General features: G+C 47.6%; 1 protein-coding gene across 7 annotated transcripts in view; it reads right to left on the bottom strand.

Moving 5' to 3' along the window:
* Nucleotides 1–16,717, bottom strand: part of trh (PAS domain-containing protein trachealess) — a 1,432,279-nt gene that overhangs the window by 972,076 nt on the left and 443,486 nt on the right. The window lies entirely within an intron of this gene.

Here is a 16,717-nt window from a genome sequence, read left to right on the forward strand (position 1 = left end):
GAATTTACAATTCAACTGAGTCAATTAACCTTGGCTACCTATCCAACTGAAGGTCAGCATCCACTCAGGGTCATCAACCAGAGAGAATATATACACACAGCTTCTTATTCTTTAACTATCCCGCACTCCACACGAACGCGCAGAGTGAACCTAGTGAAGGCATTCTCTGCCCACTTCTTGAAAGAATACTCACCCTAAATTATTCGCATCTGATCACTTAACAAACTTAACAAACACTTAAATTTATAAACAGGGGGTTTGGCGGGTACATGGAATCACTTTTGGATATTTGTTTGGAGGACGGGCTGATTTATAGCAGTGTGGTTCGAACAGAGGACGTGAGCAAAGCACTTGTTCCGGAAGTCTTCGGACGTCATCAGTTGAGAGTCGTGTGTAACAGCCCGTCCTCCAAACAAAGACCCAAAAGTGATTCCATGCACCCGCCAAACCCCCTGTTTATGAATGAAAAACGGTTTACACACGACTCACAACTGATTTCGTTCGAACACTTCCGGAACAAGTGCTTCACTGACGAATTTTGTTCGAACCACAACGCTGTAAATGCTTCACCCACGTACTACAAATTCAAATAATCGCCAACAGAACCTAAACACTTAACCTAACCTATGCCTATATATATGCAGAATGTTAATTTATATTTGAGAAAATTCCCGTTTTCAATGAACAACATGTAAAAATTTATGAATGCGTCTGTGGGGTTGACCGCTGGATGTAATGGACTTGAGTCGAGGACGGGTTGCGTGAGTAAACCGCTTTTCATTCATAAACAGGGGGTTTGTCAGCTTTATTAACGAGCTTGGACCGTTGTATGCAAGGACGGGCTGTATTGTGACTTGCGTGGGTTAAGCTTGAGCTCTTTGGTTCCTCCTCTCAGCCCTTACTCGATAACCGCACTGGTTTCCAGGTCTAGGTGATAGATACATTTGGAAATGTATATGGTGTCTTCCTCCATTGCGTCACTCTATGCGTGCTAGTGGCTGTACAAGAATGTAAGAATTCTTGTATATACGTATATATAATGAGGCAGGTATGGAAAGTGAGAAAAATAAAAGGGGAAAGAGGAGTAAACAAAAGAAATGCGAAAACTTTGAAGAGATATTCCTATGTTCCTGTTGATTTCAAGTGTGTAAGGATACACAATCTCGGCATGATGAATACCTTACTCATCCTCACACATACGCTCTCACATTCAAGAAGGAACCCATAACGATGAGTAACCAGGAAGATGGAGGCCACAGCGATGAGTAACCAGCATGATGGACCTCAACAATCCGACACAGCATACTTTAGCACACTCAACATTTCTCGCAACAAGTTTACGACCTCTTACTGCGTCCCCACAGCATGGTGAAGTACGGGTAAAAACCTCCATACCACCCACTCCATACCACTCACTCCATACCACTCACTCCATACCACTCACTCCATACCACTCACTCCATACCTCCCCCTCCATACCTCCCCCTCCATACCACGCCCTCCATATCCCCAGCATCCCGGGTATGATGTTGCCTCTATCTCACCATCCACACCATCACGTGTCCAATCCACCCTCCCTCCCTCTCTATGTTGTAAGATGTGGGGTGCTTACCTACGTTCCCTCTCTATATTGTAAGACGTTATTAAGACGTAAGACGTTCACTAAGCTAGAATTCCTTGCCGGGTTCAACATCGGGTCTTAGCCCGTCTTTCCACCTTAATAATTTGACGCACTGACAAAAAACACTTTTTTGACATTCTTATCATTTTCACATTTAAAACTGCGTATAATTTCGCAACAGCTTCATATAATATATATTCTGATTCTAATCCATTCCAACTGGTGGGCGTGATGAGGGTGGTGGTGGGCGTGGTGGTGGGCGTGGTGGTGGGCGTGGTTAGGGTGCTTGAGACGCGAGTCATCACCCGTCATCACACCTTATCTGCCTACGTAGGTAGGCCTACTCGACCTTCTATCTTTTTTTTTCAATCCCTCTCATGACACTTCTACAACCACTATTTCATCTTTCCCCTGCTCCCCTCCCATGGTCTCTAACCCCCTTCCCCTCTCTCTCTCCCACAACCTTTCTCGCTCTCCCCCTCCCCTCACGACCCCTCCCCCTTCCCTCTCCCACGACCACCCCCTATTCCCTCCCACCCCAGCCTCCCATCTCCCACCACCGATATGTTCTCCCAGACGTCCCCAAGATATCAGCAACTTTTTCTGTAGTGAGTAATCCGGCCCGAACATCTGTAATGCCGCCATCTGGCTCCAGGCGGCCGCACTTGTCTCTCGCAAACACTCTTCTTCGCAGATGTTATCATGCGGGCTCTCTGATACTTCACTGGGCAGTCGGCATGATATATTACTTTGGAGAGTATAAGGAGGAGGTGTAGGGGGAAGGCTATAGAGTAGAAGAAGAAACTGAGGTTGTTCAAGACATCTCTGCAGCAAATATTATCGTCGTGGCTCCGAGGACTTCAACAGGAGTAATAATAAACCGTAATGAACTCTCAAGTCAACATTACCGCGGCTGAAAGAAAATAGCTTCATCATAAAAAATTCATTCAGAGGTTTCATCACCCGGTTAAGGAAAGAAAATTAACTACAGAGGTTTAGGACAGGGCATCATCAACAGAGGTTTAGGACAGGGCATCATCAACAGAGGTTTAGGACAGGGCATCATCAACAGAGGTTTAGGACAGGGCATCATCAACAGAGGTTCAGGACAGGGCATCATCAACAGAGGTTCAGGACAGGGCATCATCAACAGAGGTTTAGGACAGGGCATCATCAACAGAGGTTCAGGACAGGGTATCAACAACAGAGGTTTAGGACAAGGCATCATCAACAGAGGTCTAGGATAGGGTATCATCAACAGAGGTCTAGAACAGGGCATCAACAACAGAGGTCTACGAGTATTCACAGTGACCAATAACAAATCCTTCACTCTAAGAGTTTAACACAACGCTGATTCCTAACATGCAAAATATATTTGCTATTGTACAAATAACAGTCTACTGTTGCCAACACACACAGGAGACAATCTTAAGACCACTTTCTCGGGCACATCCCACCAACAGCTCAGCTTACACAGTCAAAACTGTCTTCATGTAAAGAAACAAATGCGCTTCAGCGTGCGCAACTAAAAAATCATTAAGGAAATAGAAAAGACCATTAAGACCCGTAACGAAATGTTTCCAGAATTAAGACGTAAGAGTAACGAGGAATGATTGAGGGCTTTAGACATTCCCAAATGGCAGGACGAAATGCAAAAAAAAAAGAGCCACACACATGTTGTAATTGGATGCCAGAAAATAGAGCAGAAAGTTTTTATGATTTCAGAAATAAACAGAAGCCCGCAGACATTGTTTTAAACTCCCTAAGAAATGGTTTAAAAATAATAACACTTCTATTTTCTTTTTTTACAAGACGCCTTCTAATTTCTGCTCGTAGACTTAAGAGCTTTCCCTTCCTTTGTCTCATGCCTTACTCTTCTAGTTTCCCCTGGAATACGCCCCGGGGAATGGGTTTACAACCAGGTGTGCAATTAGTGCTGGGTTATAAGATCAGTTAGAGGATAGTGAGCAGTGGACCATCCTTGTACACAGAGGGTCGACCATCATCATTAAGGATGACATAACCCGGCAGCTTGTGAGAGCTCAACCCACTGCAAGTTTTATATTCATAAAATATGCAGAAAGACGAGGTACTGTGAGCTCTGCTGTCTACCTGCTACTCTTAGGTAAACACGCGCTCGCACACCCGCACGCGCACACACACGCGTGTGCGTGCGTATGACACACACACACATACACACACACATACACACACACACACACACACACACACACACACACACACACACACACACACACACACACACACACACAGGTGACCCGTGTGTGAGTGCGACCATCACCTGCGTGCGACCACTCGGCCACCCACGGGCTGAGTGGACAGCGCTCTACACTCGTGGACCTAGGGACCGGGATTCGATTCCCGCACCCGGCAGAGACAGATGGGCAGAGTTTCCTTAACCCTAATGCGCCTGTTACCTAGCAGTAAATAGGTACCTGGGAGTTAGACAGCTGCTACGGGCTGATTCCTGTGTGTGTGACTTGTGCAAACTCTATCTTCCTTGACTGCCAGAAAGCATCTGACACAGTCTCGTACAAGAAATTTTAACTCAAGTTAAAAGTGGAAATAAGCTCCTTCATAGTTACTGATGATAAACTGAAGAGAAGACTGTGATATACTGAAATTGGAAGAGGTATCTAAAAATGGCTATTGGATTTCAACCAAGACAAGTGCAACGTTATGAGGGCAGGAAGAGAAGTGAACACCTAAAACCGATATAATGAAGGTGAGCCACATATATAAATTAGAAAAGATAAGAGGCCTACCTTGAGGTTACCTTGAGGTGCTTCCGGGGCTTAGCGTCCCCGCGGTCCGGTCGTCGACCAGGCCTCCTGGTTGCTGGACTGATCAACCAGGCTGTTAGACGCGGCTCCTCGCAGCCTGACGTATGAGTCACAGCCTGGTTGATCAGGTCTGGAAACAGACCTAACACCAGAGGGCCCCATTAGCAGAATAACACCAGCAACATGCAACAAACAGGTCAACGTCTGGACTGTGTCTAACAACTTCGTAAACTTTACTAAAGATATATACATATTATGAGACTCGCAAGTATGCCGCCCCGGCATGGGACCCCCCCCCCCCATCCCCTCCTGAAGAAATTTTTCTTACATTCTTAAGCTAAGGAGGACTCGACTATGTGACCAGATAGGAATGAACATCTCAAGTGAGAAAAACAATGTAGATATAGTAACGACGTAACAGATACCAAGGGAACTGATAAAGTAGAGGGAAAAGTACTGATCAATATATGGAACAGGATAACGAGGGAACACAGTCTGTAACCAGAGACAGGAGGACAGGAAGAACTTCTTCAGTGGAACAGTTAATGGAATGGGTTAGAAGAGGTACATAGTGGTGAGGACACTGTCTCCTCCTTCGGTAATCCCTTTACTCTGCTCGGTACACACGGTAATCCCTTTACTCTACCCGGTACACACGGTAATCCCTTTACTCTACCCGGTACACTGACTCATAAAACACCATTCACTAAATATATGTTTATACTGATAACGACGATAACGACAATTAATAATGATAGCAAGAACAAGAAACATCAGAGAAAGAGGAGCAACCGAATAAGAGAATAAAGAGAACAATAAAATAATAAGACTCCTCTCCCACTTTACCAATTACCTTACTGGACCTCTCAAGGACCACCCACACCAAAGATCAATGGCTCAATAAAATCACTCTTAGTCACCCTGGAATAATTCATTACTTCTCCTGGTTTCCTAGAATTTATGTATGAGATGGAGCTACTATGGGAGTGATTAATGCATGGTAATTTCTCATGGGCCTCGCTTATGCCACAATAAATAGCCAAGTCTCTTGGTCTGCTGGTGAGGCTAAGTCTCTTGGTCTGCTGGTGAGGCTAAGTCTCTTGGTCTGCTGGTGAGGCTAAGCCTGCTGGTTTGCTGGTGAGGCAGACCTTTTGGTCTGCTGGTGAGGCTAAGCCTTTTGGTCTGCTGGTGAGGCTAAGTCTCCTGGTCTGCTGGTGAGGCTAAGCCTTTTGGTCTGCTGGTGAGGCTAAGCCTGCTGGTCTGCTGGTGAGGCTAAGCCTTTTGGTCTGCTGGTGAGGCTAAGCCTGCTGGTCTGCTGGTGAGGCAGACCTTTTGGTCTGCTGGTGAGGCTAAGCCTTTTGGTCTGCTGGTGAGGCTAAACCTCCTGGTCTGCTGGTGAGGCTAAGCTTCCTGATCTGCTGGTAAGGCTAAGCCTTTTGGTCTGCTGGTGAGGCTAAGCCTGCTGGTCTGTTGTCTTGGGGTGACTGACGCTCAGCATTAGGCCCGTTCTCACGTACAAAATACAAAGTGCTAACCTAACCATAAACGAACGAACCCAAGCCACCCACCTAACCTAACCAAACTGATGCATAGACACCCTGGCTATTCATGAGTCACTAGCTTTCATAGTGCCCTGTATTTTGTACGTTTGGGGGGACCATAACGTACGAAATGAGACGTACTAGTAGAGAGGACAGGAAGCAGCATCACTCAGAGACAAAAGCATTAACTCATAATGCCTAAATATTCGTAATATGGCAAACAGAAAACTGGTGTTTAAGTCAAGACGTCTTAGGAGTAAACAATGTTATTCTTCAGCTGTATCTGGCACTTGTTAGGCCTCATCTAGATGATATTGTCAAAATTTGGTTGTCATACTATAAAATGCACATATATATGGACTAGAATGTATTCACCGAAGAACGACAAAGGTAATCCTTTAAATGAGAAACGACAAAGTTAATCCCTTAAATTATGAAGAGATTCAAAAAGCTTAATTTACATTCTCTACAAAGGCGAAGAATTAGGTGACACCGTTGAGGTATACAAGATGATTAAAGGGTATCAAAGAGGACGGATATGTGTTAATATAACAAAACCAAATATATTAAATAATATATTTACAACAAAATATAAATAAATTAACATCTATTTAAATTGGATAAGTTTCTTTTTAGGAAAGACCTGGGTAAATATTGGTTCGGAAACAGGGTTGTTATTTTGTGTAAGAGATTACCGGGTAGTATAATAGATGAGGGATCATGTCTGTTGTGGTACCCAGTAATTTGTTCGACAAAAATCGACATCCTTCCACTGTCCTAACAGCAACACTTGGTGAACAGACTCGGGGTATAATGCAAGAACAATTTAATGAGCTTAGTGTATAAAGTTAAAGGAATTAAGTACATAGGAGTTCTCTTAAAAATTTATTATATATATATATATATATATATATATATATATATATATATATATATATATATATATATATATATATATATATTTATACACATGGGATGTTTGGGATATTTTGAAAACTACAGGGGGGTTTGGGCAAAATGTGACCCACCGCCGCTTTCAGTAATTGGCAGATTTTTGGTATTAAAAGTTGGAATTTCAAACTGCGAATAGGTGCAGAGAGCCAGATTTTGGGTACAAAATATGGCTCACGTATCGAATTTGGGATGTTTGGGATATTTTGAAAACTGCAGGGGGGTTTGGGCAAAATGTGACCCACCGCCGCTTTCAGTAATTGGCAGATTTTTGGTATTAAAAGTTGGAATTTCAAACTGCGAATAGGTGCAGAGAGCCAGATTTTGGGTACAAAATATGGCTCAGGTATCGAATTTGGGATGTTTGGGATATTTTGAAAACTGCAGGGGGGTTTGGGCAAAATGTGACCCACCGCCGCTTTCAGTAATTGGCAGATTTTTGGTATTAAAAGTTGGAATTTCAAACTGCGAATAGGTGCAGAGAGCCAGAATTTGGGTCAAAAATATGGCTCAAGTATCGAATTTGGGATGTTTGGGATATTTTGAAAACTGTAAGGGGGTTTGGGCAAAATGTGACCCACCGCTGCTTTCAGTAATTGGCCTATTTTCGGGACAAAAAGTTGGAATTTCAAACTGCGAATAGGTGCAGAGAGCCAGAATTTGGGTGCAAAATATGGCTCAGGTATCGAATTTGGGATGTTTAGGATATTTTGAAAACTGCAGGGGGGTTTGGGCAAAATGTGACCCACCGCTGCTTTCAGTAATTGGCCTATTTTCGGTATAAAAAGTCTGAATTTCAAACTGCGAATAGGTGCAGAGAGCCAGAATTTGGGTGCAAAATATGGCTCAGGTATCGAATTTGGGATGTTTGGGATAATTTGAAAACTGCAGGGGGGTTTGGGCAAAATGTGACCCACCGCCGCTATCAGTAATTGGCAGATTTTTGGTATAAAAAGTCGGAATTTCAAACTGCGAATAGGTGCAGAGAGCCAGAATTTGGGTCCAAAATATGGCTCAGGTATCGAATTTGGGATATTTTGAAAACTGCAGGGGGGTTTGGGCAAAATGTGACCCACCGATGCTTTCAGTAATTGGCATATTTTTTGTAAAAAATGTCGGAATTTCATACTGCGAATAGGTGCAGAGAGCCAGAATTTGGGTCCAAAATATGGCTCAGGTATCGAATTTGGGATGTATGGGATATTTTGAAAACTACAGGGGGGTTTGGGCAAAATGTGACCCACCGCCGCTTTCAGTAATTGGCAGATTTTTGGTATAAAAAGTTTGAATTTCAAACTGCGAATAGGTGCAGAGAGCCAGAATTTGGGTCCAAAATATGGCTCAGGTATCGAATTTGGGATATTTTGAAAACTGCAGGGGGGTTTGGGCAAAATGTGACCCACCGATGCTTTCAGTAATTGGCATATTTTTGGTATAAAAAGTCGGAATTTCAAACTGCGAATAGGTGCAGAGCCAAAATTTGGGTCCAAAATATGGCTCTGGTATCGAATTTGGGATGTTTGGGATATTTTGAAAACTGCAGGGGGGGTTTGGGCAAAATGTGACCCACTGCCGCTTTCAGTAATTGGCATATTTTTGGTATAAAAAGTCGGAATTTCAAACTGCGAATAGGTGCAGAGAGCCAAAATTTAATTCCAAAATATGGCTCAGGTATCGAATTTGGGATGTTTGGGATATTTGAAAACTATATATATATATATATATATATATATATATATATATATATATATATATATATATATATATATATATATATATATATATATATATATATATATATATATATATATATATATATATATATATATATATATTGTTGAAAGTGTGTAATAAGTGTGACGGCGGGTTCCCTCGTGTTAGTTTAGTTCATATATTATGTACCTCCTCCATTACCCCTGCCCTCTATAGAGGTCAGCCCACCCGCCATCTTCCCCCACCCCGCTATCCGCACCTGACCCAGCCGCCCAACTCAGCCTACCACACACGGTGCCCAGGCCATGCCCAACTCCTCAGGCGGGTAATGCTTCCCATGTTGCAATCTATTCGGGAAGGAGAGGGCGCACACAGTGGGCAGCCAATCGTCGGGACATCCAGGCATGGTGCATGTCGCACCTGACACACAGCCTCCTTCCAGCCAAGAAGGAGAACACCCAAGTGGAAGCTGTCAAGTGTGTGACAGACGGTTTCGTCTTAATACTGATGGAGCTGTCCGCCAACATTCTGTCAAGTCAGGTCGTTGTCTAGGGTCTAGGTGCCCGCCCCGGGGCAGTGACGATGGACAACCTGCTGCAGGAGCGAGGAACAATACCTCCCTCAACTTTATTTCAGCAGATAATCTGCTTGAAGCAGTTAAAGCGACGTCCACCAGGACCTTGCCTCTCATCCCCAAGGCTGCCTGTCACTAAGCAGCAGCCAAACTCACCAGCAGTCTGCTGACTAAGGTCAACAATGCTCGTAGAACCACGGGAGCATGGCACAAGCTCCTACTATTTATTAAGGTATGCCTGGCATTACCGCCGAGGAGAGACAAGTCATTAGCAACCTCAGTAATTAGGGCTCTTAATGAATTCCCCGGAGAAGACAACCTGGTCCGCCTCCCCCCTCGGGCCAAGAACACCCGCCGCAGGACGACCAACGACAGCTCACCTGAGAACCACAAAATGAGAGCACAGATCACCAGGAAAATAGAAGAGGGCAATACCACAGGTGCCATCAGAATCATGACCAGCGATGACACTATTGCCCCCAGGAACGCCACCACAGCACAGGCTCCTCAAGACAAACACCCACCCAGAGCCCCCGACAGCAGCAGGGATCCTCAGGAAAATATTACTGGCACAGAATCCTTGACTGTTCGAGAATCTGAGGTGTACAAAGCAGCCATGTCTTTCCCAACAGGTTCAGCAGGGGGGGGGGGGTCACAGGCCTAAGACCCCAGCACGTCAACCAAATGCTGAACCCGGTGCTTGCAGATGCCGTAAAGGACCTCCTAGTGGAACTTACCAGATTCTCCAACATGTGTTTGGCTGGCGGCGTCCCTGAGGACATCAGGCATCTCTTTTATGGAGCAGCACTCTGTGCTCTAAAGAAAAAGGATAGGGGAATCAGGCCCCTTGCCGTTGGCAACACCCTCCGACGTGAGCAACACAAATGTTGCTCACGTGGCCCTACAAAGTGAGGTTATTCGATGAAAGATCTATGCCCAAGCTTACCATCAAGTGCTGGTGGTCGAGTGGTTAAGGAACCAGGTACGCCAATGGGAGCACAACAATGGGTTGAGAACAAAGATTGGAAGTAACTGCAGAAGGACTATTGGCCCATACTTCCTCTTGCTGCTTCCATATTGGTTCGGGGTCTTGAAGTGGGTAGAATATAGTTGTGCATTAGTTGGCTGTTGATTGCTGGTGTTGACGTTTTGGTGTGTAGTGCCTCGCTGATGTCGAGTCTCCTGCTATCGCTGTATTTATCGATGATTTCTGTGTTGCTGGTTAAGATTTCTCTGGTGATGGTCTGGTTGTGAGAAGAGATTATATGTTCCTTGATGGAGCCCTGTTGTTTGTGCATAGTTAATCGCCTAGAAAGAGACGTTGTTGTCTTGCCTATATACTGAGTTCTTTGGGGCTTACAGTCCCCAAGCGGGCATGTGAAGGCATAGACGACGTTGGTTTCCTTCAAGGCGTTCTGTTTGGGGTCTGAGGAGTTTTTCATGAGTAGGTTGCCCGTTTTTTTGTTTTTGTAGTAGATTGACAGTCTACTACAAAAACACCTTCTTTCACTCTGATGCCCCTGTTCATCCAGCAATAAATAGGTACCTGGGAGTTGCCCCAGCCCTATCACCTACCCTTGCCCCAGCCCACCACCTACCCTTGCCCCAGCCCACCACCTACCCTTGCCCCACACCACCACCTTCCCTTGCCCAGCCCACCACCTACCCTTGCCCCACACCACCACCTACCCTTGCCCCAGCCCACCACCTACCCATGCCCCAGCCCACCACCTACCCTTGCCCCACACCACCACCTTCCCTTGCCCCAGCCCACCACCTACCCTTGCCCCAGCCCACCACCTACCCTTGCCCCACACCACCACCTTCCCTTGCCCCAGCCCACCACCTACCCTTGCCCCAGCCCACCACCTACCCTTGCCCCACACCACCACCTACCCTTGCCCCACACCACCACCTTCCCTTGCCCCACACCACCACCTTCCCTTGCCCCAGCCCACCACCTACCCTTGCCCCAGCCCACCACCTACCCTTGCCCCACACCACCACCTTCCCTTGCCCAGCCCACCACCTACCCATGCCCCACAACACCACCTACCCATGCCCACACCACCACCTACCCTTGCCCCACACCACCACCTACCCATGCCCCAGCCCACCACCTACCCTTGCCCCACACCACCACCTTCCCTTGCCCAGCCCACCACCTACCCATGCCCCACAACACCACCTACCCTTGCCCCACACCACCACCTACCCATGCCCCAGCCCACCACCTACCCTTGCCCCACACCACCACCTACCCTTGCCCCACACCACCACCTACCCTTGCCCAGCCCACCACCTACCCTTGCCCAGCCCACCACCTACCCTTGCCCCACACCACCACCTACCCATGCCCCAGCCCACCACCTACCCTTGCCCCACACCACCACCTACCCTTGCCCCACACCACCACCTACCCTTGCCCAGCCCACCACCTACCCTTGCCCAGCCCACCACCTACCCATGCCCCACACCACCACCTACCCATGCCCCACACCACCACCTTCCCTTGCCCCAGCCCACCACCTACCCTTGCCCCACACCACCACCTACCCATGCCCCAGCCCACCACCTACCCTTGCCCCACACCACCACCTTCCCTTGCCCCAGCCCACCACCTACCCTTGCCCAGCCCACCACCTACCCTTGCCCCACACCACCACCTACCCATGCCCCAGCCCACCACCTACCCTTGCCCCACACCACCACCTTCCCTTGCCCCAGCCCACCACCTACCCTTGCCCAGCCCACCACCTACCCTTGCCCAGCCCACCACCTACCCATGCCCCACACCACCACCTACCCATGCCCACACCACCACCTACCCTTGCTCCTGCCCGCCACCTACCCATGCCCCACACCACCACCTACCCATGCCCACACCACCACCTACCCTTGCCCCACACCACCACCTACCCATGCCCACACCACCACCTACCCATGCCCACACCACCACCTACCCATGCCCCACACCACCACCTACCCATGCCCCACACCACCACCTACCCATGCCCACACCACCACCTACCCTTGCCCCACACCACCACCTACCCATGCCCACACCACCACCTACCCATGCCCACACCACCACCTACCCTTGCCCCACACCACCACCTACCCATGCCCACACCACCACCTACCCTTGCCCCACACCACCACCTACCCATGCCCCACACCACCACCTACCCTTGCCCACACCACCACCTACCCTTGCCCCACACCACCACCTACCCATGCCCCAGCCCACCACCTACCCTTGCCCACACCACCACCTACCCTTGCCCCACACCACCACCTACCCTTGCCCCACACCACCACCTACCCATGCCCCACACCACCACCTACCCTTGCCCACACCACCACCTACCCTTGCCCCACACCACCACCTACCCTTGCCCACACCACCACCTACCCTTGCCCCACACCACCACCTACCCATGCCCCACACCACCACCTACCCTTGCCCCACACCACCACCTACCCATGCCCCACACCACCACCTACCCTTGCCCACACCACCACCTACCCTTGCCCCACACCACCACCTACCCATGCCCCACACCACCACCTACCCTTGCCCACACCACCACCTACCCTTGCCCCACACCACCACCTACCCTTGCCCCACACCACCACCTACCCATGCCCCACACCACCACCTACCCTTGCCCACACCACCACCTACCCTTGCCCCACACCACCACCTACCCTTGCCCCACACCACCACCTACCCTTGCCCCACACCACCACCTACCCATGCCCCACACCACCACCTACCCTTGCCCACACCACCACCTACCCATGCCCCACACCACCACCTACCCTTGCCCCACACCACCACCTACCCTTGCCCCACACCACCACCTACCCTTGCCCAGCCCACCACCTACCCATGCCCACGCCACCACCTACCCATGCCCACACCACCACCTACCCTTGCTCCTGCCCGCCACCTTCCAGCACATCATGATACAATTTACTGAGAGAAGAATCGATAATTTGACCTTGGAGAACACGCTAATCACCTGTGGTTAAGTGCTCAACCACCCGCTACAATTTCCAGTGTAGTTATCCAAACCTCTCAATTGAAGGACAGCGGAAAATGCATCTGTGTAGCACAGCAACTAATTGACCAATTATGTGGTAGAAAACATAATACTCAATCAAGGAAAGAATGCGTCATGTGTTAAAGGAACAGGACAAAATTGTATTCAAATTCGCGTGGATTACAGTGATTGAAAATGTGTTTCGTGCGGGATTGTGACATCTCATATACGTGATTGTGGCGTCTCATATATGTGATTGTGGTGTGTCATATACGTGACTGTGGTTATATATTCATCGCTATGAAGTAAACGAGCGTAATGATCAATAATTTGCTTTAAAAAAGTCTTAAGAGTTAAAACCATGAAATATATAGATATATATGTGTATGTATGTCTGTTTAGTCTTTGAAGATTTCAAAATTCGAGAACAGCAGCAGGCTTAAGCAGGTATCAAGCCTGTTCTTGTGAGGGCTGCCCAGCTGCCAGGTCTTCGAAACCAAATTTGTTTTCTAGTAACGTAGCGCAAGTCCGCGTTCAGGGGAAACTATCAAACTGTTAACTATCTGAAATTGCCGGGTTGTGGTTCCCTCGTTAACATTTACCACACTGAAGGGAATGGGAACTATCAGGAGAAACGTCAAGCCATTACGGCTATATAGCACTTGGATGGGGTCAGGATAAGCATTTGGGATGGGACAGGGGAAGGAATGGTACCCAAGATGTTCACTCCTGGCTCAAGATAACGCTTCAGCGATGAGCAGGAAGAAAACCTATGACTATATAGCACTTAGAAGGAATAGGACCAGGAGCTAGAATGTGAGAACAGGGAAGCAGGATACGAAGAAAGGGAGCTTGGATATGAGGATTAAGTCAAGGAAAGGGGCTCAACCACGTGGACTAATGGGGATCGATCGCCGTTTCGCAAGAAGCGACGCCGTCGGTGTACCGACCGGTCCAAGTGGATGGGTCTCTCACCTGATTATCATCTTATCTAAACACAGTTCAAGCGTATATTAGGTGTGCATAAGCAGCAGCTCCTACACGTCTCGGGTCAGATCAACCTTGTCACTACCGGAGTGGACGCGACCATTATGATAAACCAGACCTTCATATATGAGAAGCTAATTATGTGGAGAAAGGCAGTATGAGTATATAAGTCTTGGGGGAGAGAGAGAGAGAGAGAGAGAGAGAGAGAGAGAGAGAGAGAGAGAGAGAGAGAGAGAGAGAGAGAGAGAGAGAGAGAGAGACGGTGAGTTGGAAAGAGTGTGGAGCGTCTGTGTGTGTGTGTACTCACCTATATGTACTCACCTATATGTGCTTGCAGGATCGAGCATTGACTCTTGGATCCCGCCTTTCGAGCATCGGTTGTTTACAGCAATGACTCCTGTCCCATTTCCCTATCATACCTGGTTTTAAAATTATGAATAGTATTTGCTTCCACAACCTGTTCCTGAAGTGCATTCCATTTCCCCACTACTCTCACGCTAAAAGAAAACTTCCTTACATCTCTGTGACTCATCTGAGTTTCAAGCTTCCATCCATGTCCTCTCGTTCTGTTACTATTCCGTGTGAACATTTCGTCTATGTCCACTCTGTCAATTCCTCTGAGTATCTTATACGTTCCTATCATGTCCCCCCTCTCCCTTCTTCTTTCTAGTGTCGTAAGGCACAGTTCCCTCAGGCGCTCTTCATACCCCATCCCTCGTAGCTCTGGGACGAGTCTCGTTGCAAACCTCTGAACCTTTTCCAGTTTCATTATATGCTTCTTCAGATGGGGACTCCATGATGAGGCGGCATACTCTAAGACTGGCCTTACGTAGGCAGTGTAAAGCGCCCTAAATGCCTCCTTACTTAGGTTTCTGAATGATGTTCTAACTTTTGCCAGTGTAGAGTACGCTGCTGTCGTTATCCTATTAATATGTGCCTCAGGAGATAGATTAGGTGTTACGTCCACCCCCAGGTCTCTTTCACGCGTCGTTACAGGTAGGCTGTTCCCCTTCATTGTGTACTGTCCCTTTGGTCTCCTATCTCCTAGTCCCATTTCCATAACTTTACATTTGCTCGTGTTGAATTCTAGTAGCCATTTCTCTGACCATCTCTGCAATCTGTTCAGGTCCTCTTGGAGGATCCTGCAATCCTCATCTGTCACAACTCTTCTCATCAACTTTGCATCATCCGCAAACATCGACATGTAGGACTCTACGCCTGTAAACATGTCGTTAACATACACAAGAAATAGAATTGGTCCCAGCACCGATCCTTGTGGTACTCCACTTGTTACTGTTCGCCAGTCCGACTTCTCGCCCCTTACCGTAACTCTTTGGCTCCTTCCTGTTAGGTAGTTCCTTATCCATTCTAGGACCTTTCCCCCCACCCCCGCCTGCCTCTCGAGCTTGAACAGCAGTCTCATGTGCGGTACTGTATCAAAGGCTTTTTGGCAGTCCAGAAATATGCAGTCTGCCCAACCATCTCTGTCCTGTCTTATCCTCGTTATTTTATCATAGAATTCCAGAAGGTTTGTTAGGCACGATTTCCCTGTCCAGAACCCATGTTGATGTTTGTTCACAAACCTAATGTTCTCCAGGTGTGCAACCAGTCGTAGCCTAATTATTCTTTCCAGTATTTTACAGGGGATGCTTGTCAGTGATACAGGTCTGTAGTTAAGTGCCTCCTCCCTATCTCCTTTCTTGAAGATCGGCACGACATTTGCCTTCTTCCAGCAACTGGGCAATTCTCCTGACATAAGTGACTCATTAAAGATCATTGCCAGAGGCACGCTGAGGGCCTGTGCTGCTTCTTTTAGTATCCACGGTGATACTTTGTCTGGTCCAACTGCTTTAGTTGCATCTAGAGTTGTCAACTGTTTCATTACCTCCTCTGCTGTCACCTCTATATCTGATAGTCTTTCATCTAGGGTAACCCCTTCCAACAATGGGAGCTGCTCAGGCTCGGTAGTGAACACTCCATGGAAACTGGCATTCAGTGCCTCGCAGATTTCCTTGTCACTTTCAGTATATGCCCCCTCTGTCTTCCTTAGTCTTGTCACTTGGTCGTTCACCGACATTTTTCTTCTTATATGACTGTGTAGTAACTTAGGTTGTTTTTTCGCTTTGATTGCAATATCGTTCTCATAGTCCCTTTCCGATGTTCGTCTTATGTTAATGTAATCGTTCCTAGCTCTGTTGTATCTGCTTCTGTTGTCCTCTGTTCTTTGTCTTCTGTACTTCCTCCACTCCCGCCTGCTGGCCATTTTTGCTTCCTGACACTGTCTATTAAACCATGGGTTATTATATTCCTTCTTATTTTTTCCCTTTACCGTTGGTATAAATCTCTCTTCGGCCTCCTGGCATTTCTGTATGACTAGGTCCATCATATCTTGGACTGTTTTTCCTCTAATTTCTTCCTCCCACTGCACTTCACCCAGATAGTCCCTTATCCTCATATAGTCCCCTTTCCTGTAGTCA

The sequence above is a fragment of the Procambarus clarkii genome, chromosome 83 (genome assembly GCF_040958095.1).
Source record: "Procambarus clarkii isolate CNS0578487 chromosome 83, FALCON_Pclarkii_2.0, whole genome shotgun sequence".
NCBI lineage: Eukaryota > Metazoa > Arthropoda > Malacostraca > Decapoda > Cambaridae > Procambarus > Procambarus clarkii.